General features: G+C 43.5%; 1 protein-coding gene across 1 annotated transcript in view; it reads right to left on the bottom strand.

The window, feature by feature from the left end:
* The window catches only part of LIN7A (lin-7 homolog A, crumbs cell polarity complex component), a 51,646-nt gene extending 44,951 nt beyond the window's left edge, over positions 1-6,695 (bottom strand). The window contains exon 1 of the mRNA XM_054988985.1: positions 6,660-6,695. The gene's annotated coding sequence lies outside the window, so the exon portion shown is untranslated. The remainder of the gene's footprint in view (positions 1-6,659) is intronic.
* Between the last annotated feature and the right edge of the window lie 13,679 nt (positions 6,696-20,374).

Below are 20,374 nucleotides of genomic sequence, written 5' to 3'. Positions count from 1 at the left end.
TACAATTAACAACGGAGGCTTCCAGTGCAATAAGTGATCTTCTAAAATCACCCAAGAATTTCCTCACAGTGCAGACTTTGCTAGATACCTAGTCATGCACGTCTCCTGTCCATTCCCAGAGGGCATGAATTGCAACTGGAGAGCCTGCTTCCAGCTTCTTACTTCTGTAGTCATAGTAAGGACAGGTCTTTGGGTATCCTGATCTTCTGCTTGATAAAAAAGGCTATGTCCCACAGCTGAAGCACAACTCAGAGTAGGTCTGCATAAGGAACTGTACAGTATTATTAACAAGATGGGATGCTACACTGGGAAGCTATCCCTTTCCTTTGTCTCCCACTCACGATGTTAACAAATGTTTAACCTACTTTTGGGTGTTACAATTATGAGGCCACAATTAAGTAACTTTGTTCCATAGATAAGTGCAAATTAACTGCCTTCAGATTCTGCACAAAGAACAGTTATATTTCACTGGTGGAACTCTCTTCAATGGACTCAAAGCATCCCACGCTAAGCACAGTCATCTCTCAAATAATGCACAGATATTTTCATGTCAATGGGCACCTATTTGCGCAGGGCACTTTTGATTTTAACACTTACAATGAAATCACTACACTCTGGCACTTAATGAATCTGCTGGCATTGGCCTGTGGCTAATGATATGTTTTGCTTCTCTTGTTACACTCTGCTATGCTTACTATACTCCATCATTCATCCTTGCCCACTATGTGCCGCATGATCTTTTGCCTTCCAAATCCCTTAAATCCTGGAACATCTGCAATTCAATCTCCTGGTTAGTTGCTTTGCTGTACGTTCCTTGCTCTGCCAGGCCAGCTCCAAGCAAAGCTCATGTTAAATGGCAATGCTTGTGAGATTAAACTGTAAAGTGATTAAAATTCCCATTATTTTGGAAATGTGTTCTACATAGCAGGAGAGTCCTGCAACATTGTTTTGCAGGTAAAAATACATATGGTGTCAGAAATTAAAGAAAGTGATTCCTGGGCTTGAATTTTAAATTTCCTCTCATTAAACTAATCCTTGCCTCCTCTCATTTAACTAAGTGTCTACAACATTATTATTATTATTATTAATTATATTTCTAATCCACTCCCCCTGAGAATGGGCTCAGTGGAATACAACACATATAGAATACATAAACACATTACTTTAAAACCAAATAAAAACATCAATAAATATATAATACAATTGCTAAAAGATAGCAGCACACATATTGCACAACCCAAACAGCAATCTGTGGGGCCGGATGGCCAGCTATTAAATGTTTACAGAAGAGGGGGTAAACCTCCTCATGGCAGGAGGCTGTTCTCACAGTCCATCCACCTCAACCACCATATGCCTGGCAAAACATCTCTGTCTTACAGGCCTGGTGGAAAGATAACAATTCCCTGCTGAGCCTGGATCTCCACAGACAGAGAGTTCCACCAGGGGGGAGCCAGGGCTGAGAAGGCCCTGGTCCTGGATGAGGCAAGGCAGGTCTCTTTGGGGCCAGGGACCACCAAGAGATGTTTATCCATTGATCTAAGTGTCCTCCGGGGAACATAGCGTGAGAGGCAGTCCTGTAGATATGTTGGTCCCAGTCCACCAAGGGCTTTAAAGGTTAAGACCAAGACCTTGAACTTGATCCAGAATTCCACTGGGAGTCAGTGCAGCTGGTGTAATACTGGTATTATATGTGACCAGAATGGAGTCCTGGTCAAAACACGCGCCACTGCATTCTGGACCAGCTGTAACTTCCGAAGCAGGCCCAGGAGTAGCCCAGCATAGAGTAAGTTACAGTAGTCCAACCCAGAGGCGACTGTTGCATGGATCACTGTAGCTAGGTTGTGGGTCGAGAGGTAGGGGGAACATTGTCGAACTTGGCAGAAATGGAAAAATGCTGATCTGGAAGCTGCTGTGACCTGGGCTTCCATACATAAGGAGGCATCAAGGACCACACTCACGCTTCTCACCGGTGGCACAGGTGCAAGTGGTGCCCCATCAAGGGTTGGTAGCTGGATCCCAGAACCTGACAACCTGCAGCCCAGGTGCAGGACCTCTGTCTTAGCAGGATTCAGTTTCAGTTGGCTCTGCCTTAACCATCCAGTAACAGCCTCCAAAGCCCTGGTCAAGTTATCTGGAGCGGCACCCAGCTGGCCATCCATCAACAAATAAAGTTGGATGTTGTCAGCATACTGACAAGAATGTGAAGCTACATCACTGTCTTAATGTTTAGGTGTGTGTTGTTCAACTATTTTTGTCTCTCTCCGATTGTTCTCACTCTGCACCTGAACCCTTCCCTAAACCTCAGAGCTGTCTCTTAGTCATGGCAGCCAAGTCCATAAGTATGGATACAGACACTTTCTCCTAAGAAACTATATGACCTCCCCCGTTTTTGTAAGACTCTACCCATTATTCCAATATCTTTCCAAGCAAGTAGGCTGCAATTCAACATGTAAAGCAGCAAGAGATGTTCCCCATTTCTGTCTTTTGCCATACTGATCACCGCAAAAGGCCTTCAACTGTGTCCTGTGGGAAACCTGGTGTCCCTACGCGGGGTTGCCACCTTTTTGTTCTAGCAAGATAAAAGAGCTTCTGGATCTCTGAAAATGATTGCACGTGGCAGTGTAACAGGTGTGGCCATACCCAGAATAAGACTGCAATGCTAGGAAAAGTTGCACCTCTTCATTGTCTGTTATGCTACTTTCAATGGGCACAGAAGCCTTGCTAGAACAAAAAAATTAGCCACCTAGTTTCTCTGTCCTGCTTTACATTTCAGCTGTCTCTCTGGTGTTTTGATGATTAATGCAATCACATCCAAACTCTCTTGCCTTACCTTTGCTGGAATAGTCTAGGATACAGGGGGGCTTTCCACAACTACAGTTCACTGGAGTGCAAATTCTGCACATTATTCATAGACACAAGAGTCCACCACGTTAAGGGCTCAGACCTGCAACAGTTCACTGTCCCTCTGGTATGATAATATCCTAGTATGATATATACACATAATTGGGCTGCATGAAGTAAAAAGGTTGAGTGGGATGGATAACAAGGTCTGTTGGGAAAATAATCAGCACATACTAGCAACCAAATGAATATGAAGGAGCCAGGGTTAGATTAAGGGGATTGGACAAAATTAAGATCATTCAAAGAGCAAACTGCCACAGACAGTTCCTAGAATGAAGTCCTTGCATCATGTACTCTAATTAACTAAATCAATGCAATATTAAGCCATTTCCTCTGCCAGTCTGCAGCCAGGGATTGAACTCAAGATCTCTTGTTGTCTGAGCCTGTGTTTTCCCATTCAGTTACAGCTTCTTGTAGGGCCCTGTGGCACCAGGCTGTATGGCTGGCATCATCCCGTGCAAGAACGTGGGCAGGACCAAAGAGTCAGACTCCTAGATATGCATAGGACTAGGCTGTACGATGATCATTTGTCATTATCTTGGCCAACAGGGTTTACCAATATAACACAGCATGGATAACTTCTCTTTCTGATGGCAAATCAAATTTCTCTCTCCCTCCCATCTCCTACTTTAAGTACACTGGAACGAAAGAATTTGTTGACATTTGGGAAGGATGAATTATGGCCAGCATTAAACCTTATTACTAGTTTGGTCTAATTAGGAAACGTAAGTAGAATCAACAATTGGTAAATCCTGGAAGAATGTCCCTCTCTTCTCGGTGTTTAGCTGGCTACTATTACTGAATGTTGGTGGCATCACTTCATGCAATAACAACGGTCAACACTGATGCTTCAAGCATAATAATATATTTATATTATGCAAAGATGTAGGTCATCAAATTGTTATTGGATTCTTTATTTCTAATCAAAACTTCAAAAAATTTTAATTTGCAAAATCTAAAATTGTAAAAGCTTCAGACTGACTGCTAGGATAAAAACACTAATTTAATTTTGACTCATCTCCCAATCTTGAAACTTACTAAAACGGTGTGCAAAGTTTTCAGTAATGCTCACCTATATTTTAATGTATATGGTGATACATTTGTGTCTCCTTTCCATGCACCTTCATGAAAAATTCAGCTGCAACAGAGTGTAGAAAGTGTAATTGTAATTACATTTAACTTTCATCTACTCCCTTTAAGTAGCAATGCTTTCCTTTAAAAAGCTGTGCTTCCTAATGGATTGCCATCTGTTAAACCTTTTGCCAGGAAATATTTATCCTGCTTAATGTAGTCAGCACTGGGGTAGAACTGCAGATTACACCGAGATTCTAAATATTTGGAAGAAACAAAAAACCCTATCCTCCTTAAGCAGTGTTTTCTCTTTCCTTTAATGCTGTTACTTTATCTAAATTGTTCCTTATGTGCCCTAGATGATACACTTTAGAAATTAAGTTTTAGTAAAAATGTAGTAAATATACTTCTGGTCTTTATCAGGATATGATGAAGTTAGGTTTTCTAGAATTTAAACTTAAACAGAGATCAACAGATTTCTTTTTCATGGAATAGTCATCTATAATCTCCAAATGCTTTGTATCTGGAGTCATTTGTGATACTTGACAGAGAACATATTTATAGCCAAACCACTGACTTTATTCATTCCCAAGTGATACAGAAGCCTTAGAAACTCTTAGATGGCTCTTAGGCACACACACAGTACTGATTTAAAACAAAAAGCATGAAGACCTTTGAATGCTGTATAGAAAGAGAGTTCATTTTATTTCATTAAAATGCACACAAGCAGTGTCAGAGCAAATAAGATGATCAGTTGACTCTTTTTTGTAACGTTCCCTGGGGGCAAATGCTTATGAGGGGTACTACTGATTTTGCCAACAGATTTCAAATTCCCCATGTAGTTTTGGGTTTGCAGGGAAAATTTACAATTTTTAAACATAACCATAGCATATCTACCTGTAAGTTATTTATAACAAACAGCAGTACATCAGGGTTCTGCAGTTGTAGTCTCAAAGATGAACAAATGATACAAGAACAGACATCAGTGCCAAGCACAATTAAGATATTTTTAGGTATATATACAATGCTCAGAGCAGTAATACCAAATTAGAAGCCAACAGCAAAGGGATGGACTGGTTAGTTAAAATCAGCACATGAAATCCGGAAGCCAATCTCATCCTACTCCATTTTGGCCCTAATTGCTCATTTAAAAATGAGTGGTCCTTGATATAGGGATGATGAAATCCACAGCTACTAAAATTCTCCCTTTATATGCAACTGTTGAAGGCAGATGCCCTATCATTCTAGAGTTGTGATCTTATGCACACTTAACTGGCACCAAACATTTCTGAAGTGGGACTTAGTTCTGAGGAATTATCCATAGGCTTGCACTACAGCCCTACTCCTGTGCTTCCTAGGCCACAATCCCCACGACTGTCAACCTGGCGCCTTTATTACACTTCATTCCCCACTTTCTCACTTCCTTCAAACATCCCACTATTGGGTTCTCTAACTCCTGGGTTCCCTACCTTCTGGATCCTTCTTCCAATGAGCTTTCTTATCCAGTTTCTCCTTCCCACGGATGAGGTTCCCATGTGGGGTTTTGTCAGCTCTTCATTCGCTCACAGAAATTGGATTGTGAACATTCTGACAGCTTTGGAATGTAAGAGTAGTCTGCACCATGGCCCCAGCTCAGCCAATTGTTATCAGAGGATTCACCCCCCACAGTGCAATATAGTATTGACTGTTGTGTTTCTACAGCTAGCATTCAAACCAGTTTGTGAGCTTTTCTCATTTTGACAGTGGATTGTCAGCTTTATGGAGAAGTGCAGAAGTGTCAGCTTTATGGAGAAGTGCAGAAACACTCACCAAAAAATAATCTAACAGAAAGGCAAATGTCCAAGTAGTACCTCTGTAGCGACAGTAGAGGAGGTCTCATAGATAACTGTACAATAAGGATGAACTGAGAATCCTATGCAACAGCTATGAGTAAAAATAAATAAATGATGCAAATAATCAGAGTACACCACAGACCAATAGCCACAGGCTATGAGAATAAATGATAAAACCCCTTAACACATTTTACCTGCTTAGTGCAAAGGGGTCCAAAAGTCCTAAAAGAGCAGACCCCCCCCCCCCACCCTTCCTTCTTTCTGTGGAGTGTGTTCCATGTTGAAAGATCACTGATCTAGAATATGGGGGCTGTATTTATTTTATTTCTTTAAAAAGTGCATTCCTGGCGTAGGTCCTGGTGCTCCAACACTACTCATCTTCCTTTTCTCACTAACCATGAAGGCAAACGCAGCCGGCTCGCTCGTGTAAAGTTTTCACCCTTCCTTCCCGCCCTTTCCCCTTTTCATTCCACATCCGCATTCACCTGCCCGGCCCCTCCAGCTGCCTCAAGCCCAGAGAGGATATGGAGGAAAAGCTATCCCACCTCGGAGAGCGGCGTATTATTCTCCACTGCCCTTCCAGTCAGGCAACAGACAAGCAGGGAACCCCAATAGCGCTGCTGGTGCTGGCGCTGGCAGACCAGTGTTGCTTCTGTGGGAATGGGATCCAGCCCGCGCTTTAGACAGCCTCCCCAGGCAAAGGAAGGCACTAAGCTGTGCTCTCAGGGATGGGGCTCCGGGACACGCAGAAGGAGCACACTCTCTACAGCCGGCAAAAGGGGAGAGCGGCCGTCCTCCGAGCCTGCCATTGCAAGGGAAGCCGGATAGGGCGCCGGCGTCGGGCGGCGCGCTTACCTCTGTCCAGGGTGAGCGGCTGGACCACTGTCAGCGTCGTCGCCATGTCTGCAGCGCCGCCGAGGCTGGAGTGACGCTCAGCTCCAGCATCAACCGCGAGTGTGGCTGGAGCGGGAGGGGGGGAGAGGGTGGGGCTTCGGGAGGAAGACGGAGTGGGCCGGGGGGGGGCGCGCAGTGTGTGTGCGCGCGCGCGCTTTGGGCGGCTTTGGGTAGGAAATGCTGCCCGCGCCCTGCGGTTGTTCGCTGGGCGGCAATAGGCTGGTAGAGAAGGCGCTGGAGACTAGGGTCAGGCCGAAGCCAGCTGCAGCCCTGAGCGACAGCGATCTCAGCGTCAGGACACTCTTGCAAAAGGCTCTTGGGAGAGTCCTTAGCCTATGCTGTCGCTATTCCTCTTAGAACGAGCCGTCTAAGAAAATGTCGAAATAAAACAGGAGTCCACTGGAACATTACATTGGTTTTTAAAAGTTTGCTTACTTATTTTTAGTCCATCTTTCTCACGGAGACTCAAGGGGGGATTGCATAGAATAAGTCAATACAATCAACAGGATGGACATCCAATCAATGGCGCAGTAGGATTTGGATTGTAGAAGTTAGATACCAATCAGAAATGTGAAACAGTTGAAACAAATCTGGTAACAAAGGATATGCGTTTAAACTTGACATGTGAAACGATGCAGAAATTAAATAGGCGTGTATTAATAGTAATAGAGTATCATAGTCCACAGTACTGATACTTTTACCAGTGCAAACTTTCTGAACCATTTCATTACTGAACATCCCTATTACCTTTGCAAAAAAATAAAAAAGGCCCTCCTGGACAACTCAGCTTTTCAGTTTGTGGACAGCCAGGAAAATGGGAGCCTTCCTAACCTTGTTAGACAGGCCATTGCATATGGTACGTGTGAGGGAGCACAACAGAGAATGTGCATGTCTGAGCAGTTGCTGATTTTGCCTGCTTGCAGAGTGGTACCTGCAGAAGACCCTGCTCAAGATCCTGTGAACCCTTGTTCTGGTGAGGGGAGAAACTGAGTAGGATTGAGTGAAAAAGCTGTCTGGTTTCAACTTGTTACTATTTTTCAAGTAAAGTAGGTAATCACAAGCAGGGGGCCCACCAAAGACTTGTGAGGATCATCTAGTGTTCCTTTTCCTCTCTATTTCTTCTTTCTCTTTCCTGAAACCCGGCGTGGAGGGGTAGCTATTATTCTTCGCAAGTCCTTCAACTTCCGCAGATCTCCAGTACAAGCTATAGCTGGTATTGATTACATGTTCCTGTCTCTGAGAATTAAAGACAGACTGGGTATCCTGCTTGTTTACAGACCACCCAGCTCCCCTATAAGCACCCTTTCTGAGTCAGCAGAGCTGCTAGCAGACATGGTGTTGGAGACACCTAGACTTATTGTTCTGGGAGACTTCAACATCCATGCTGAGTGTTCAAAGTCAGGCCCGGCTCAGGAACTTATAGCTTCCCTAGCAACCCTGGGCCTCTCTCAAATAGTGTCAGGCCCTACACATGAAAGGGGCCACACACTAGACTTAATATTTTGCACTGAGCCTTTGAGGGAAAACCTTGGCTCAACATTGGAAATTTGGCCAGAACCATGGTCAGATCATCAGCTGCTGAAGGCAAAAGGGAATATAGCCCCAACACCCCTCAAAATAGGAGGTCCACTTAAAATGATTTGCCCACAAAGGCTCATAGACCCTCTCAGATTTCAAAATGTCTTGGGGGATTTTAGAATTCCAGACACATGCTCCACAGAAGCTGCTGTAGGAGCATGGAACACAAAGCTCCTTGAAGCTATTGACAACATTGCTCCTTGTCAACCCCTCTGGCCCTTGGGACGGAGACTGGCACCATGATTTACCACGGAGCTGGTTGACCTGAAGAGGGCTGGAAGATGTCTAGAAAGACACTGGCAAAAAACCTGCAGGGAAGCTGATAGAGCTCGCTACAGAACACACTGGAGGACCTATGAAGTAGAAGTGAAAGCAGCAAAGAAACATTATTTCTCGGCAACCATTGCGTCGGCTAGTTCACAACCCTCCCAGCTGTTCAGGATATCCAAATACCTTCTAACCCCTAAATCTGAACCTTTACAGTCCCAAGAACAGACAATTAGCTGTGAGGTCTTTGCTAAGTTTTTCACTGATAAAATAGCACACATACACTCTGATCTAGAAGTTAGATGTAATGCAAACAAGATAGGAGAAATGTTTAGTATACCTCCTGGCCTACATTTAGACTGCTTTGAACCAATTACAACAGCAGACCTTAACAGGATCCTGGCATCTATGAAAGCCACTACTTGTGTGCTTGATCCTTGCCCTTCTTGGTTGTTAAAATCAAGTAAAGATCACATAAGTGAACCACTGAGATCTATTGTAAATCAATTGCTAACTCAGGGCACCTTCCCCTGGCCACTCAAATAGGCAGTTATCCATCCGCTAATTAAAAAACCATCCCTAGACAAAACTGATGTGGCCAATTATTGCCTAGTCTCTAACCTGCCCTTTCTGGGCAAAGTGATTGAGAGAGCAGTAGCTGATCAACTTCAGATCTTCTTGGAAAACTCTAGCACTCTAGACCCTTTCCAGTCTGGATTCAGACCAGGGCATGGGGCAGTGTTGCTTTAAGGCCTGCCATGGACTGTGTTAAAGTTTCCTGCGTTGCTGTTTTACTGCTACACCAAGATTGCCCTGCACGTGTGTGTTCTGGTACACGTGTCAGTTTCCTGTCTGCTGTTTAATTACCTTGCTGCTGCAATAGACTGTGTAGTTTACTGACTCCATGTTTGGTTAACTGCACAAAGGACTCTCTTCCTGGGCAGCCCTGCCCAGACCTGTATCTGGACTTCCCAGTGTGTGTTTGGACTCTGTTACAAGTGTGCCCCGTGCCTGCGTTGCCATCTGCCACGGACCGTGCCTGTTCCCTGCTTTGGACTGTGTTTTATGTGCTGTTCCCCCTGCCTCCATGGAAGCCTGTCTCATATGGGCCCAAGCCACTGCTAGCAGCTGGGTGCCTGCCGGGGAAACCTCCAGCGAGCCTGGCTAGGCGCTCCCTGTTCAGTTCCTGCCTGGAGCCTCCCGCGGGCCGGTCGCCGAGCTTGCCCTCGCTACCGGGCAGCCTGCTATCCAGCCCCAGCTATGCCCAGCCGGCATCCATGTTCTCAGGCAGCCAGAAGACCCAGGGAAGAAGACTGCTTTGGGAAGCCATTTCGGCGAAGCGGGCACACCACGTCCGCAGCGAGAGCACCTCGCCCCGCTCTGCATATCTTAGGAGCCGCCCCGGAGAACGAACTAAGTGCCGACCATCCCAAGCACTTAGAGAATGCATCTCAAAGAAACCTCCGCATTCCAGAAGCTGATGACATCAGGGCAAGCCCTGTCCGCTGGAACATCCATTCAGCCCACTCGGACTTCCCCCTCCCTCTTTTGTCCCCTCTTCCTGAGGTGTCACTTATCACAATCAGATTACCAAAGTGGCCCATCCAAGCCATTCAGTAGCCCATTAGAGCCTTTGTTTTAATCTGTGAGAACCACCAAGTACAGCACCAGCCCCAGGGTACATTTTGGGGTATTTAAGCCGGTCTCTCAGACCGCATGGTGCGCATGCTATCCTATCCAGAACGTCTTGCTGTCTGTCTGTGGTCCCATTGCTGGCATTGGGCCACCTCGCTGTTGTGTCTCTGCTTCGCTTCAGGATTGTGAATATTCCCCACCAACATTGGGAACCTGCTAATGCGAAAGTCTCTGTATTTCTTACTTTGTATTTCCTAGTCCTTGTATGCTTTCTTGTGTGTATGTGCAAGTTCAGGCTTACGTCACATTATTAGTAAATACACGTGATTGAACCTATTTGTAGTCTGCCTCTTTGTCACTAAAGTGTCTGGAATCGGGACCTCCGTAAACATAGGTTAGATCCGCGCTATTTTTAGTTGCAGACTGCTAAAGCTAATTTCCCCCTTATTAAAGAGCAGTTCTGGTAACAGCAGAGACAGCACTAGTAGTGTTAGGATGATCTCCATCTGAATATAGGCAAAGGCCACGCCTCCTTATTGCTCCTCCTGCATCTGTCTGCAGCCTTTGACACAGTAGACCATGCCATCCTGTTGAGGTGTTTAGAAACAGAAGTGGGCATCAAAGGATGTGTCCTGAACTGGTTTAAATGGTTTCTAATGGAACAGACTCAATGGGTTGCTGTTGGAGATAAGCTATCTCCAGAATGGGAACTAACTTGTGGGGTTCCACAGGGTGCAATCTTATCTCCCATGTTATTCAACCTCTATGTAAAACCTTTAGGAGAACTCATTCGCAGCTATGGAGTGGGATGTCATCAATATGCAGATGACACCCAACTCTATCTTGCTATCCAGGTTCCCACAGGATGCAGTAGAAATCTTGGATCACTGCCTGACAGCTGTGGTGAAATGGCTGAAAATGAACAAATTGAAATTGAACCCAGACAATATGGAAGTGATGCTTATTGGGAAGGCAGAGATCTTGAAAGACATTGTACTCCCCACTTTCGATGGAGTTCGTCTGACCCTTGCAGACTCGGTTAAGAGCCTAGGGGTTATACTGGATCCAGCGCTACTACTAGAAAAACAAGTTAAGACAGCAAAAAATGCTTACTACAATCTCACTGTAGCCTGGAAGATGACTTCTTACTTCGACACGGCTGACCTGGCCACCTGGATCCATGCTATGGTAACATCAAAACTTGACTATTGTAATACACTATACATTGGTCTCCCATCTAAGTGAACTAGGAGGCTCCAATTGGTGCAAAATGCTGCGGCTAAACTGTTAGTAGGAGCGAGCAGGAGCATGAACATCATTCCCATCCTACAGTCACTCCATTGGCTACCTATCAGTTACCATGCTCAATTCAAGGTATTGGATATTATATACAAAGCTCTTCACGGCCTTGGCCCAGCATACCTACGAGATTGCCTCACTCCTTATGTCCCTCCACGGAAGCTTCGCTCATCTGAACAGGGTCTCTTGCAGGTGCCGGCCTGCATATGGACGAAATCAACAGCAGCCCGCACACAGGCTTTCTCTCGGTGGCCCCCACCCTATGGAATGGTCTGCCTGAGGAGGTCAGGAGAGTCCCCACTCTCCTGGCTTTCTGCAAATGATGCAAAACCGAATTATTCAAAAAGGCTTTTTTCTCAGATAGGAGGAAAGTATTAAAGGGAGGGGGTCTCAAATCCTTCGCTAATGAATCTGGGACCATAGACTTCACCACTATGTTGCCTTGCATATTATCTGTTGCTTGAATATGTACTTTTATACTAGCTATACTTCATGTTTATTTAATGTCAGTCCTAGAATTGATTATGTTCTGTTTCAGCAATTCTTCAACTCTGTATTGGATCCTTGCTAATGCTGTGTCTTTGTAAAATCCTATGACATTGTTGTGGAAATGTCCTTGATACTGTATGGAAATGTTCCTGATACTGATTGTACTAATCTCACGCTATGTAATCCGCCTTGAATCTCAGTGAGAAATGCAGACTATAAATGACATAAATAAAAATAAAAATAAAAAGCCCCAATACACGTTTCCCCTTTTCTTGCTTCATTCTCTCCTTCCCAGTCACTAGACAATCTACTTGTATCTACCCCCCCCCCCACTGCTCTTCAACTTTTCTTCCTTCCCCTGGCAGCCTCTCTCCAGGAAAAGTCTGGTCCACTGGTCTAAGCTGAGTTGTGGAATGCCAGCCAAGTTGGGCCCAGTTGCACAGTGAGCAACTTACATGGACGTGGGAGAACATGTTATCCTCCCATGTATCCCCTCCCTGCACTATTTCTCTCCTCCTGGCAGCCCCCATATTGTCACCTTTTCCTGTTTACTTCTTGTCTTCACACTCACCAGTGATGCTACCTTTTAACTGCCCCTAGCTAATTTATTTATTTATACCCCACTTTTGTCCTATCTCCTCCATTTTATCCTCACAACAACCCTGAGAGATAGGTCAGGCTGAGAATGGATGAGTGGCCCAAAGTCACTCAACGAAGTTCTGCACCAGAATGGAGACTCAAACCTGGATCTTTCATATCCTAATCTGAAACTCTAATCACTACATCACATGGGCTTTCATGGGGTGACTGCTGTTGAATAGCAGCAAGCGGCAAAGCCTCGTGAGTCATGGAAGTTATGTGGTATCAAGTCATCCAGTGGTTGCTGATGGGGCTGGCCCAGCTGAATCTTCCCTCAAAGGCCAAAACAGTCTTGAAAAGGGCCTTCCCCCCTACCTTTTACTTATAGAAACCAAGGCTTTAAGAGTGGCAATGTCATTGTGGTTGCCTAGCAATTGCCAATCAGGACTTTCATTTCTTATAGCTATAGGTGCTGTTCTATTATTTGTCCATTAACCACCCATTATATTTATATTTAGGTTTTCTACAAACCTGGGATTCTTCTCAGGTTTATAGAAAGATCTGCCTTGCCCGGCCATGCTCCCCATCTGTGGCATTAAGAATCCACAGGTAGGGCCAAGTTGAGTATTAGATATATTGACAAGAGGAGAACTGTAAGTACTCTGAGGACATTTCATTTTCTTCTGCCCCACTATCTCCTCTTTCCCTTTCCTGAAATCCCCCATGGCATCTCACCTTTTCTTGCCTCCTTCTCCTTTTCCCATCCCAGTCAAACTACCTTTGTCCTTGACTTTAGTTTCCCCCCCTTCCCTACTCTAACAGCCTCTCTCTGGAAAAAGTTTACTTGAGTTGTGCAGTGCCAGCCCCTGGGACAGGCCCTGTTGAGCAGTGGGGAACCTGCATGGATTTGTGAGGGGTGCCTCAGTTTCTCCAGTATTCCCTTCCCCACATTATTTCCTCTATCCCTTTATCTGGTAGTCCTCATATCCTCATCTTTCCCTGCTTCCTTCTGTTCTTTCCAGCCACCAACCAACCTACATTTTATCTCCTCCCACCTTCAATTATAATTACTATTATTTACTACATTTATACCCTGCCATACTTTACAATGTGGACTCAAAGCAGCTTAGCTCATTCTCTTCCATTGTATCTTCACATGAACGCTCTGAGGTAGGTTTGGCTGTGAGTGTGTGTGATGGGCCAAGGTCACTCAGCAAGATTTTGTGGCAGAGTAGGGATTTGAACCTGGGTCTCTTAGACTGTATTCTAATACTCTAACCATTCTACCACTCTGGCTCAAGACATGAAGGAAACTGTCAAAATAAGCTTGCATTAACCACTACGTCCAAAGCAAGCCTTTTTCAGTTTCAGTCAATGTTTATTTTTAACATCTATTTGCTCTCTCTTAAATCTCATATTAGATTTAAATTACTATGCTTAGTTTTCTATCCCAGCATGAATGCAAGCCCAAGTGTTGGACAGAATGAGAGGCTATCATTTCTTGAATTAGAACAATTAGAACAAAACAGTTCTTTTGTCATTAAAGAAATAACGCTCTGTTCAAGGCTCTCAAAATGGCTCCATCCTGATTAGCTCAAAGTTCACTTTAAAAGTTGTCATATTTGCCTTTGAGCTGACCTACATTTTGTTTTGTGCTAGAAAATAAAAATTCTAATGACTGCTGTATGTTGATAGCATTACAATCAAAGGCTTTTCCTCAGCTGAAGTAAACAGTTCTAGGCTTAAAATGTGTTAAAAGGCACACTTAATGGTAAATAAATGAATCTTTTCTGCCAGTGCTGGGGAAAATGAGCTAATGGATATCCAGCTGCATTGGCTTTAAACAAATGCTACAATATCTCATTAGTACTATCTTTGTTATTGCTTTTATAGAACAGATAAGTTATTCATGTTGAAGGACCAAGATGTTATTGAATAAATAGAAAGATATTTGACATAACCTGGATGAAGATTTCCACAAAACTAGTCTCTGACAGGCTGATTTTATGGTCCAGGGTAATCTAGTTGTGTGAGCTTCTGGTTCTCCCAGTAGCAAAGTCAAAAGCACCAGAAAACGGTAGTTAAAGCATTGAAGCAACCCTGGTAACTGTGTTCCCACTCACCAGTTAGGATGATGCTTATTGGCAATACCCAGGGCTTTTTTTCTGGGAAAAGAGGTGGTGCAACTCAGTGATGGAACTCAGGACCTCACAATGATGTTACTTTGGGTCAGCTGGAACAAGGGGGGAGTTTTTTAAAGTTTAAATCGCCCTTGGTGAAAATGGTCACATGGCTGGTGGCCCCGCCCCTGATCTCCAGAAGGGAGTTTAGATTGCTCTCTGCACTGCTGCATAGAGGGCAATCTAATATCCCCTCTGTCTGGAGATCAGGGGGCGGCGCCACCAGCCATGTGACCATTTTCAAGAGGTGCCGGAACTCCGTTCCACCGCGTTCCTGCTGAAAAAAAGCCCTGGCAATACCTCATCACTTCATGGAATCAAATGCATACATAAGTGCATGCAGGACATTTCCATTGCTGTTAAATAAGCAGTGTGACAATGGATATGATCTAATAGTCTGATGTCTAGGAGCCACATCCTAGGGAGACAGGCTCTAGACAATCTCTGTAGTTCTTATTGCCTGTTACTAGTATGTAAAAATCATTGCAGATGCTATAATTTAAATTTAATTAAACTACATGGAAGAATACAGAGAAAGGAGCGTGTTTCTTTGTTCCTATGACAGACAAACCACCAATCCTGTGCTTGCTTTTCAGACAATCTCAAAATGAAACTTGTCAAGTCACTGAAAATAATTTCTTTGAGGCTTTTGCTGCAAATCTTCCATTCACAGTTTTTCCAAAGCAGGGATATAAAGAAGTCCGTTTCTTTCTGTCAATCATTCAAACAATTTTTCTTTGCAACTTCCACTCATACTGCATTAGTTTGTAAATTTCCTGTCTTACTTAGAAACTCCTGTTCAGGTTTCCTTCCAATACAGAAAATATTCCCCAGGAACAATTTGCATTTTGATTTCACCTGCTTAAGTTCCTGCCAGTTCTGCTGCTTAGTTTCATATTGTGCCACTCAGCTCCATGTTGTGTTTCATCCTCCCATCATCAAGAGAATTTGAACAGACAAGAAAAAAATAAAATTAAAGTCTGTCTGGTTCAAAAGCTGGAATTTTTTTCATTATAACGTTCATCCTTCCAATATGTTATATGTCACATATGTTGCAAGAAAGCTAAGATTAACAGTGCACTCCTGTGCAGAACTATATCCCCCTTTATTGAATGGGGCTTTCTCCTAGGTAAGTGAGCACACAATTGCAGCCAAGAGCTTGTGTAATTATAACATCAAGTAAGTCTGTATCTTCATGAGGTTGGTAGCTGTTTGGAAACGTCTGAATGCTGTACCAATATATTAAAATGAAATAGCAGAAATTGTAAACGCTGTGTAAGAGCGAGATCTGGGTCCACTAGCACTTAAAAGAGAGCCAGTTTGGTGTAGTGGTTAAGAGTGCGGGACTCTAATCTGGAGAGCCGGGTTTGATTCCCCACTCCTCCACTTGAAGCCAGCTGGGTGACCTTGGGCTAGTCACAGCTCTCTGGAGCTCTCTTAGCCTCACCTACCTCACAGGGTGTTTTGTTGTGGGGATAATAGTAACATACTTTGTAAACCGCTCTGAGTGGGTGTCAAGTCATCCTGAAGGGCGGTATATAAATCGAATGTTGTTGTTGTTGTTATTATTATTATTATTATTATTATTATTATTAAAAGTCTCAAGGACCAGAGGAATGTAATATAGATCTGTCATTCATTAACGTCATATCATCAAGCAGACATCAAGCAATACAAGCAACTTTTGTATTGGGAGGCATCTGTAATTCAGATAGGGGCTGGAAGTATTAAGCTCTACACTAAAGCTGGCACCTTCTGGGAGAGAAAAATATCTAAAGAATATTGAAGTAGGTTTGCAGTATTCACAAACTGAATTCACAGCTTTTTGAACTCAAGCTCGTTTGAACTTCTGAAGCATGCAACAATCCATTTCAGTACAATTCTTGTCCCAGGGTCTGAATCTATCCTGAATATTATTTATTTATTTTTATTTTATTTACATTATTTATAGTCCGTCTTTCTCACTGAGACTCTAAGTGGATTACAGTACACACTGATGGGTAGCCAATGGAATGACTGTAGAATGGGAGTAATATGTATGTTTCATGTGTCTCCTGATAATAGCCAAACTGCAGCCTTCTGTACCAACTGGAGTTGAATTCAAAGGGATACCTACATAGAGTGCATTACAGTGGTCTAGTATTGTCACCATGGATAGATCCAGGTGGCCAGATCTGTTCCATAAAGGTAGCAGCTATGTACCATCATAGCAAATAGTGTCATGAGACTCTGTTAATTTATCCTGTATAGTAAAAGTTTTTTAAAAATCCAACTATTGGAACACATTTATTTTCTATCCATTCTAAAAATTATTTCTAAAAAACTATTGGAAGTGTTATTACAACAACATTTAGAGATCATATAAATTATCTTTCAGATAGGTAGCTGTGTTGGTCTTCAGTAGAACAGCAGAATTTTAGACCAGTAGCACCTTAGAGACCGACAAGATTTTCAGGGTGTAAACTTCCAAGAGTCAAAGCTACCTTCTTCAGATAACAGGGAGGAGTGGAGAAATCCTGAGTCTTTATATCCCAGTCAGGAGGTGAGGTGCGTGTGTGTGTGAAGCAAAGAATGGAATCTTAAACAGGAAACCTACTGATTGGCAAACATGTCTGCACACCTCCAGTCACCATCCTAAACACTCCAAACCATCCATCGTCTACAGCCAAGCTCTGCATTATAGCCGCATATGTTCCATTCCCTCTGACTGAGATTTTCATCTGCAGGATCTACACTACAACTGACATTTTTGGAATTGCCATATCTGATGTAGTAGGAAAACAAATCAACAAAGCCAAAATGATGCCAAGTGATAACCTGCTACAAGACAGGCCCAAACAAAACAATGACACACATCTGGTGATCACGTACAGCTCTCAGCTCAAACCAATTCAGTGCATGCTTAACAACTTGCAACCTATGCTCACAAGCATTTTCCTTGCCCACAGACAGCCCTTTAATCTTAAACAACTTCTCACAGTCATGTACTTCCTAATATGAACTCTGGGACCAGGGCCTGCAACAAACCAAGATGCCAGCCTTGCCCCATATTCACTCCAATAACACAATCACTGGATATAATGACACCAGTTACACCATCTTACTTGATCATCTTCCAATGTTATATGTGCTATCAAGTGCCAGCTATGCCCTTCCACTCTCTATGTTGCACAAACATGTCATTGTAAAAGAATAAATAGACATAAATCTCACATTAAAAATCACAACAGTCAAAAACCATTGGGAGAACATTTTAATCTTCCAGATTCCTAACTGAGAAGTGTCTGTCCTCAAATGAAGCTTCAAGAACAGCCTACAGTTTGAGATTGCTGAGTTTGAGTTCATTTGCAAATTCAAAACGATGGAACTCCTGGGAGTGAATAGAGACATAGGATTCTTATCTCACTACAAATGCTAATTTCTGCTTTAACCAAGCTATACTGTACCTTTACATCCTGACTCCCTTCTTTGCTTCACCTCACCTACCTACCTCCGTCCTGACTGGGATATGAAGGCTCAGGATTTCTTCACTCCTCCCTGAAGAAGGGAGCTTTGACTCTTGAAAACTTATACCATGAAAATCTTGTTGGTCTCTTAAGGCAATACAAGACTCAAATCCGTATAAATTATGAATTAAATTGATCTAAAAACAGCAGTTTAAATATTTCTCATCAATGCAATGTAGTCTGCAGCTTTTATTAAGGAGAATTAATTTATGATTCAGTGTGAAGCATACAGAACCTCAAACAGAAAGGTGAGCAAAATTAAAGGTTTCATTCTAAACCTCAGGGTGATTATTTTAGTAATATTATTAAGCTGTATTGATATGCAGTTGTGACAAATTTAGAGAACGGGTTTGATTCATGCATACAAATTAGGTTTTATTGTCTGGACTGAGCACATACCAGAAATATGTAACCACAGAGAACAGATGGCATGAGATTTTATTTGTAATAAACATTCTTTTTGATTTCACTGGGCCATCCAGGATGTAGGCCAGCTGTGTTATTTTTTTTTTGTCAGCATTTTCTTATAATATTGAGTCTGTAAAAACTCCCCACACTAACATAAAATAATGGTTTCTAAAGCTCATGCTATAACTTTGCTCCATAACTGTATAGCTAGAGAATGGTAAAAATGAATGTGAATGGCGAGGAAACCCAAAAGGGGAAAATCTTCCAAATTATTAAGCGTAAGAGATGTTGACTTTTGTTGCTTCACTTCTTGTATAATAGGCAAAACCTTTAGCAGGCCCCTCTGGTTTAACTGACAAGGTCATGGGACCACTGACCCTCCCTCCCCCCAGTGAAGATGGGGTTTGGCAATGGTGACAAACTGCAATAAAAGACATGCTCAAAAGTAGATCTTCAACAGCACACAGCCTATTAGGGCTGGTGCCAGCATGCCTGAGGTTGTGGCCCAGGGCTTCTGGTGGGGCCCACTGCTGCTGACCCCCTAGGCTGCCAGCCTCCAGTGGTGGATGGAGATCTCCCAGAATTACAACTGCTCCCAAGGCAACAGAGATTAGTTCCCCTTGAGAAAATGGCTGCTTTGAATGGTGGACTCTATGTCTAAATCCAACTGAGTTCCTCCCCTCCCCCAACCCACCCTCTGTAGGCTCCACCCCCAGAATCTCTAGGAATTTACCAACTTGGAGCTGGCAACCCTACAGCCTCACAAGCGCACATCTCCTCTGCAATCTTCTTGTTTGTCCTTTCCCCACCCACTCACTTTCAAGTGCTCCACCACCCATACACCCAGTTGCTGGGCGGGGTGGGGGGGAGCCCCTGGCACTCTCTGGTCACCTCCCTCAAAACCTGGATCTGGCCCTGCTAGCTATATACTCCATCCTTTGCTGTTACAGGTGCTCAGATCCAACCACCAAGCTTGTCACATGTACAGAATTCTTGTTGCTGTCTACACCAACTCTCTTAAGTGAAAAGATTAGATAACAATTGTTCCCTGTTACACCATCCCCAAAGAGTCCCTGTCCTTCATGTATATTGCCTCTACAGAAGAGATGGGCATGAACCGAAATATGGACCAAAGTTCGTGACGAACCAGGCTGGTTCATAGTTCGCGAACCAGCAGTTCATCAGAGCCCATTTCTGATGAACCACCATGAACTTTAGGCTGGTTTGTTTGGTTCATTTTTTGGTTTGTCACTGCAGACAGCCTGGCGCCAATCAATCAGTTTCCTAGGCAACAGGGGATAGATTTCCTGCAGACCTTCTGCTGACCCAGAAGTGGCCTTCTCCTGGCCTGGAAGTGACCTTCTGCTGACCTGGAAGTGATGATTTGCTGACCTGGATGTGACGTTTTCACAAACCAAATGAATCGGTTCGCGAACTGGGGCAGGTTCGTGAAAGTTCATGGTTCATGGTTCGTGAAATGCGATGAACCACGAACCGCAGTTATTTTTTCAGTTCGTGCCCATCTTTACTCTACAGAATTGTTTTATTGCAGTAAGACTGTGTTAGCTTCAGCTTCATAGCCATTTTTGTTTGATCAGCTGTGGAATTGTTAGTCGTCTTGAAATCTTTCGACTTATTCTGTTTCGCTTACTACTTGCTTTGACTTAGTTGCATCCAGTCACATTATAACCTGTTACAATATATATATAAATCTCTCATGTAACTCTTCTTCATT

Source organism: Eublepharis macularius, chromosome 9, assembly GCF_028583425.1.
Source record: "Eublepharis macularius isolate TG4126 chromosome 9, MPM_Emac_v1.0, whole genome shotgun sequence".
Lineage (NCBI taxonomy): Eukaryota > Metazoa > Chordata > Lepidosauria > Squamata > Eublepharidae > Eublepharis > Eublepharis macularius.
This window is presented reverse-complemented; position numbering and strand designations above follow the sequence as displayed.